An 8,571-nucleotide genomic window follows, 5' to 3' on the forward strand; every position below is an offset into this window, starting at 1 on the left:
GACAGGTGGGATGTGTCTGATACAGCTGCTGATACAGCTCAGAGTATCACAGCTGAAGCAAGCAGAACATAGTTAAAAAAATGGGGGGGGGGGTGTCCAGTAGCACCTTAGAGACCAACTAAGTTTGTTCTTGGCATGCACACAAAAGCTTATACCAAGAACAAAGTTAGTTGGTCTCTAAGGTGCTACTGGACAATTTTTTTAAAAAAAATTAAAATATATTTCGACTGCTTCAGACCAACACGGCTACCTACCTGAATAGTTAAATTTGTAAAGTCATCCCTTGCCTGGTACCCTACTGCAGACCATATGCTTCTGGGCTTCCCATGGACATTTGATTGGCTGTCGTGAGAACATGATGCTGGACTATATGGGCCTTTTTTCTGATCCAGCAGGGCTCTTTCTATGTTCTTAGGATCCTCTGCTGGAGGTATTCATTCATTGCGAATTCCATTATGAACTGACCTGATTCACACTATCTGGGTTAATGTGTGAATCGTAATATTGTTATGCGCTGGGTGTTCATACTTCCTTATTCATTTCAAAATCTATATTCTAGGGATAATATGTACATTTAGAATGTGATTGTAAGAGAAAATGTTTAAATATGCATGTGAATGCATTATTTTTTTTTGCATGGGTTTATAAATTTAAAAAGCACATTGCAGATTAATGCAGAAATGGGCTAGAGTGAACTGATGGATAAATACCTGCAGAAGGGTAGAAACTGACTGATGCCCCTCACATAAATAAGCCACACCACCATCAACTGAACACAACCAACCAAGCTCGGGAACCCCTAACCTCTCGCAACATCAACATCAATAAAAATAAATAAATAAATATGCAAACAAAGGACCTACCCATGTGATGCTGACACAAACCCCCACACTAAAAATAGGCAATAAAATGAAAGAAGATCCCCATTTCTCTCCCCATTCCTTTGCTCCAACTGCAAGATGTCTATGACAGAAGTGTCTTTCACCAAATGTAAATGAACTGTGAAAAAGAATATGAATTGAAAATTGAGACAATAGATGTACCGCTTCCTGTTTATCTGTTTGCTTTGTAACACAAAAAGCCTTTAAAAACTATTTTTTAAAGAAAGAAAGAAAGAAAGAAAGAAAGAAAGAAAGAGAGAGAGAGAGAGAGAAAGAGACTGATGCACTTGTCCCTAGGATAAAGTCACATTTGGAAGTAATTGATATGGGAATGCTGATGATGTGGGTTGTATTTGGCATGGAAGAATCTCATTGTCATCCACGTGCAGAACTATATTTCCCCATGAGATGCTATGTGGTTTATATCTCAGACTCCCAAGAATGAGATATCTATGTCACTGTTCATCGAATCATTGAATTGAATGGGACCCGGCGGTCTCCCAAGTCCAAGTGTACACTGAGATGAGATATCTTGTACAAAAATGCAGTCCTCCTAACAAACATCTGCCCAGCCTTTGAAGGAAATTTCTACAACCATCAACAATATAAATATGTGAGGCAGGGTTGTACTGTCATTTTGGCTCTTGTTGTTGCTATTAAGAAACATATTTTATGGATATGGTAACCATTCAGAGCCATTTTGTTTTCTCTCAGGCACACTGTGGACTGTGGGAAATGTGTTAATTTAACCAGACCATCTGTTCTTGGCCGCCATCCAGGCATGCCCAGATATAGGACCCAAGAGGAGATCCAAGCTAATCTTTCCTTTTAAAAAAGATATAATACAAATACAGGAGCAATACAGGCTGAGCATTCTTATATCTGCTTTAGAGATCTGTCTGGTGATTTCCTGTTGCAGGTGGAATGCAAAACCCAAAGCCCTCTGTCACCTACACACTATTGCAATTAGCCATTACATATACCACAGTTCATGGACACCTTCTATTTATAATTTGTGGAACATGTCTTTCTTATTCTTATTTCATTTCTCTTAATAAGAAACCTGTGAGGCAAGTCTTCATTATTCCATTAAAGGTAAGAGACAGCAATATGCTGAAGACCTTCCAAGAAGAAGCAAATTGCTCTGCTTTAGGTCTCTTACAGTCAAAGGTTTATAGTTTAACTAAAAGATTTTTATCGCTGCCATTTTCTAAATGAATATCTTGCTCAGTCCAGCAAACTGCCCCAAAGTACCACCCTACAATCCATTCTACCATGCTAGCATATAGGTTCCTTGGAGGACCATCTATCTGTCCAACCATCCATTCATTCATCCACCCACCCATCCACCCCATATTTTAAACTTTTGTCACACTTCCAGAAGCTATGTAGATAGGGGCTGTCTTGGTTCTCAGTGGCTACCTTTTAGGTCTATGGACAGAAGAAAACAGCTGTAGTCTGTAATACCATTGAGATTGGTCATTGAGTCAAGAGCTTACTAGATAGGCAAATTTTGCTTCCACACAGTGTTGGTCCCATTTTCTTTTCCCCCATATAAACAAATGACTGCTATTTATTCATTTTAGACACAGTAAACCTCAATAGGAAGGCCACTGTGTGCATGTGGATGCATTGAGGCATTGGATTAATGGGATGCTACTGAGTCAGATCATTGTTCCATTGATCTCAGTTATTGTCTACTACACCAACTGGTCACAGCTTCCAGGGTTTCAGGCAGGGATCTTTCTCAGTCCTGCCTGCAGATGACAGGTGGTGGGAATGGGGGGGGCGGGGTCTGCATGCAGCACATATGCTCTGCCACTGCAACTCTTTCTCACCTTCTCTGCAGCAGAGGCTGTTACACTCAGGACTTGCTTAAGGGATTCTTATAGGCATCTGGTTGGCTACTGTAAAAACAGGATGTTGAACTAGATGGGTTTTGGCCTGATCTAGCAGAGGTTTCCCTATGTTCTTAAGATACGAGCCCTCCTTCCATTTTTTATTTCCTTCCATCTGTTTACAACCAGAAATGCCACAAGTTGTGTGACATGCTAATATAAGCAAAGGTGCATTAATTACACCATTAGTCCATCAAGACCAGTTCTTAGTCATCTGACTGGCAGCAGCTCCCTGAGCCCTCTTGACTTGCCCAGCCTTGCTGCCTGGAATCTTCCAACTGAGAAGAACCAAACCATTTTGGAACTTTCTGCATCGGAATATGTGCTCTGCCACTGTGCTATAGCCCCATCCGTGCAGATTGTGCGTGTTCACCTGCAATCCATCTCTGGCAAATGGCTGCCAGATTCAAGTGTGCATGACAGCATTCTGAGTTTCTTCTTCCTAATCGCCTGTGGAAAGTGGCATGCTGATTCAGCAGCTGTCCTAATAGGAGATCCTACGCTGCCACTTTTCTCTTCTTAAAAGCATCCTTGAGAGCAAAAACTGAGCCCTAAATTAACAAGAGGCTGCCAGATGTCTTGCAGGCGGCACTCACAGAAACTGTGGGGAGGCTGCATCAACTTAGGTTATGCCTAGTTGCTCCTGCCCTAGAGAGGGACTGTGATGGGGGTGAGGCAATACTGCATTCACAGACCCATCAGACCTTCTTTGCTGGTGATATCTCTCTGCAGGACCCTATTGCTGCACATTGAAAATTCATCCTATGGGAACTGCTGCCATCCTTACCTTAATTGACTCCTTTGGCTCAAATCCTCCAGTCCTGTCTTACCTTGCTGTGCAGGAAAGGTTTTCCTTTCACTGCATTATTTAGTAACAAAGTAGCAGGCTTTGAGATTTGAGATGCTCTGAAGTCTTTGAGCTAGATTATTTTGTACCTTGGCTTATTTAAAAGGAGACGACAATTTCTGCAAGGAGACAGTGATTTCTATGAAGTCCAAGGCAGCAGGAGCACAAGGAGCTATACTTTTTATATATAAAGAAAACTTATCTTGTGTTCATAAAAAGGTGCCAAGCTGACAACAGTTGGAGACTGAAATCCTTTGCTTGTGCTCAAGGCAGGCAGAGAATATCTAATACTTAACTCCCCACAGGGGAATTCTTAGCTCCTGTATTTACCCACTGGAACAATGCAATTCAAATTTCACTGGAAGCCTATGGAAAGAAAGCGGGAGAGGTTTTTGAACAGCATGTGCTGCCTGCATTGGTGTCATCCCAAAGTGAAAATGAGTATTTGTTTTCAACGTGATCTATTTGTGTGAAATCAAACCACAAAGATATATCACCTCAGGCTTATCTCTTGCATTCATTTACTGATGTTCTTACATCCATTTGTTTTCTTATATTTATGTCCCACTTTTCTTGGAATCCGAAGCCACATACATGTGATTTACAGGCAGTCACCCATCCGGAATCTGACCAGACTCAGACCTGCTTAGCTTCAGCAAGAAGGCACAGGTTGTGTGTGCCTTCTGACCAGGGCTTCTCAAACAACCTCCCATTCCACAGACCACTTGAAAATAGCCGAGGGTCTTGGTGGGCTGTTTAATGATATTTTTGCCTCTTCTTTATCTATTGTAGTGCACTGTGCTAGACAATAAACTGTTTTTTTTAAAAAAATGGAATCCCAATTTTAACACAGTAAAATACAATAAGAAATAAAAGAAACAATTAAAATACGATTAAAATCAATATGATTTGGCAACACATTTAAGTACAATATGCAAAGACTACTTCAATCAAGCACTTTGTTATCTTACAATGAAAAGCGCTGTCTGAATTTATTGTTTTTGTATTTCATTAACCACAATACAGAATTCTGATAGGAACTGTTTTCTTTTGTAACTTTATTTATACAGGGGCAGACTTTGGTGTTTCAAATTTCAGTGGCACCCTTTGTGAGGTCAATTCCACCCCACCCATCCCCACACTCACCTCCCCGTTGTGTTCAATGAATTACGTTATAGTTGTGGCACCCTGCGGCACCCCCTAGGATCAGCTCCCAGTGTGGCAGAACCGTTCATACTGCCCAAAATATACCTCTGCATTTAAAATAGATTGATTAGAAGATATGGAGAGAAATGCAGACAGAGACACAAATATCTCCAGCAAAGGAGAGCCCAACCCATCATGAGGCAGGTTATTCCACAGTCAAAGAGCTCTTCCCTTCATCTGAAATTGTGATAAAGTCTCAAGCGTGCTGTGTCGCACACTTTTTCTCAGTCAACCACCAGCTACAATGAAATAGCCTGCCTGCCAGCTGTTGGAATTTAGCTACTGTTATTTTCAGCTTGAGGAAGGGTTGCAGGAAAAGAAGACACCCCCACTTTTTTGAGTCCATATATGTTTCCCAGTACTGATACTGAATACTATTACCAGCTATCTTGTTTCCTATTGCCCATCCTTCAGGGCAGATTTTTTTTTAAAAAAAAAAATCAAATTTTTTGCTGCATGCCTTGCAGGTTTAATTTAGTGGATGGACAGCAATCCAAGTGAAATGTCTTATCACTAGTCACATCATAATAGATACCCAGGGGCAGGAGTTAGAACGAAACAGGAAGTGAATGTATTCTGACAAGGTCTTGTTAATGCTGGAGACTTGCATTTGAATATGTTAACGGGAATCAATAAGTGGCAATGGATATACTGGGAAGACAAAAGGATAAAATCAATTAAAGATGTCATCTCTTTGTAAATTAGAAACACCAGCCATATCCAATGGCTTAAAAATGGAAGACAACAAGAATATTAACAAGCAGCAAGCATCTTGACATGACTTCTAAAAGCTTTCTCTTTGCCTTTTTTAAGGCAGACTTTTGTGTAGTGGGAAAATGAAGTACAAAGGCATGACTGGCTGAGCATCAGGCTCCATGGGAATCTGGCAAAGGGTCAGGTGGGGCCTTAAGCCATTTCACTGATCCTAATGAAGTGCTCCAAAAATATTAAAACAAAAGAAATAATAAGGCAAAAGGAAGTACGGCTTAGGTCAATCAATGCCTATAGGTCATAATGGCTTCATGTCAGTTCTGGCAGTGGCACCATCATACCAGGCAACTGTCCCAATATTCCCAGGACATTCCAGAATTACAGAAGGCACCCAGGTTTCTGACTGGATCCCGGAATTTCCCATTTTCTCCTTCCAGCATGCCACTGATCTTGGGGGAGGATGAGCTTGCAGCCAGCACTGGTGCCTGCAGTGCCGCTGCACTCTCACGCAAGTCAGCTGGCTCCCACAAGAGCTCAGCACTAAAAGATGCGCCATCTGACTCGCACGAGTACACAGCACTAAAAGACATGTGTCCCAATTTTCTTCAGCAGAATGTTGGAGGGTATGCACCATCAGGGCAGGACTCTGGGGCAGACATCTAAGGGCCTCATCTAGAAGAATGAGCAGAGGGGCCTCCAATTGCAACAGGGCTGGCTTGCCACACTTTGAAGAAGGGCACATTAACTCCAGAGTCTAAAATCTAACTCTCTAGAAAGCATGCAGCTAAACATTTTTTGTTGGAGACCAACAAGAGCAGAAGGCTTCCCTTCTTATGGGTTTCCTGGAAACAGGAAACCCACCATGGGAAGCAGGAATATGGAATAGATTGGCCTTAGAGTCTCCATATAGTATTAATTCATCCATCACTGGGCCAGCATTTCAAAAACAGTAGCAAAACTACAGCTGTAGACTTGTTGATTTGTAGACTTCTGTCCAACTGTTACGATCTAAAATTGGGACATTCATCCCATTCAGTGGAACTGCAATATTCTTGAGTAAAGGTTAGACACAAGAGCAGGGAAATTCAGGCCTGGATGTACCCCAGGCCTCTCTATTTATCCCTTGGGACAATCCTCAAGTGAAACTTTCTCCTCAGATACAAACCCATCTTCCCATACCACACTTCTCCCCTGCCCTGCTTTGCCTACTCCTCAAATGTTTTTACATGACTGGACTTTGTTCTTTAACTCTGATAATGCCTCTTGCTGAAAAGGGATCTGTGAGTGTTTGTAGAAACTAGCCTACCATAAAAGGATAGAATTTACATTCATTGCCTCCCTTTACCTAATGGCAGAGCCAGAACTGAGTCCCATTCACAGCATTGTGACAATAATCCACCTGCTGTATCTCTTTTGCTCCCAAACAGACAAATTTTCATCTTTTCAGAGCTACTTTTAACAGTCACTCTGCTTCCTTTCTAATGCATCTGTAGCTTGACAGCATGACATGCATAAACTTGCTGAATCCTGATTCATTTTGACAGGATGTGTAGGGCGGTTGTCTGGGGAAAAAGCCTGGGAATATCTGAACTCGAGAGCCTAGTGGCAGCCTCAAAATTGATGTGTCCTTTTCTCAGGAGTGATTTGAAAATGCTTTGCTCCTGTGGGTTACATCTTTCCTATGTCTGTAAAATAAATTATACAAGTATCTCTGGCACACTTCTGGCATGTGTTTTCAGCCTTATGCAAACGCAACCATTCCCTGACCCTCCAAAGTATACCAATAGTTTGTTTTACGCTTCCTGTATTTTATTCAGTATACTTGGAGGAGGGTGTTGGCATATAGATAGATAGATAGAGTGTGTAAGCCCTCCACGGCTGAGTCTCAGATGGCTTTCAGTAACACTTAATATTTGCTAAGGCCCTTTGGAAGAAGGGGCTTTGCATCACTAGCAGGTGGGGATACTTGAAGAACTCAAGTGGGAAATATCAGGCCTGGGGGCCACCTCCAGGTCTCTCTATCTGGTCCTCAGGACTCTGCTACACTTCCCACTCAGCCACACCCTCTTTCCTGAGGCCACACCCCTCCCTGGCTGCACTCTGTGCCTTCTTTAAGTGTTATTGCCTGGCTCCAGTGTGTCACTGAACTCTGATGAAGCCTCTTGCTTGCCTGGAAGGAGCATAGAAAGGGTGCTCTTTGCCCTTTTCCCCATGAAAACCAACTCTTTGAAGCTCACTCAGAGCAAATATCAATCTGTGAAAAAACTGAATCGATGTTTGCTCTAAATAATAATTAAAAAATGCTTGGACACTGAGCTTTTAAGCGGGAATCTGTGCCTGAAAAGAGTGGGGCAAAAGGTAAGTGTGGATAACAGAGAGACTAGTTAGGGTGTAAAGTATCCCATTGTCTCTGCATTTCTGTAATGGTGATCGTCAAGCACGGCAGATGCAAGTGGGAGCATTAAATGGGGATGCCTTTCAAGAAATAATCAGTCTTCCACTTAAGACTCAGAGAGAAATGTGCAGCTAGCTCAGTCTTCTTGATTGTATTAGTCTCAGTGCAAAATGAAATCCCACTAGGTAATAATAACTTTTTACTCTGGGAGACAGCAATCCTAAGCAAAGTATGTCAAGTGCTGGCAAAACTAATATGGCTTGACACCAATAATAAATTGTGCAAATTCAGGCAAACTTCATCATTCTTATTTTGTATTAAATGTCATCTTATTAGATGATGCATGAATAAATGGAGCAACAGGATAGTTGTGAATTATTGTCCACTAATAGATGGTGTTCCAGCATGTCTCCTGTCTTTCAGTTAGTCCTTGACAAATAAGCCCAGAAATATGTCTGGTCTGCTCTATTGCCAAATGGTTAAGGACATTTTTTATTCTATAGTCCAGGGGTGGGAAGTATGATGCAGGATGCTGTTGGACTCCAGTTCCCATCAGCCCAAGCCAGCATGGCCAGTGGTAAGGGATGATAGGAGCTGTAGTCTAGCAACATGTGCAGGGTACCCTACCATTTC

The sequence above is a fragment of the Podarcis erhardii genome (assembly GCF_964252035.2).
Source record: "Podarcis erhardii genome assembly, chromosome: 1".
NCBI classification, from domain to species: Eukaryota; Metazoa; Chordata; class Lepidosauria; order Squamata; family Lacertidae; genus Podarcis; species Podarcis erhardii.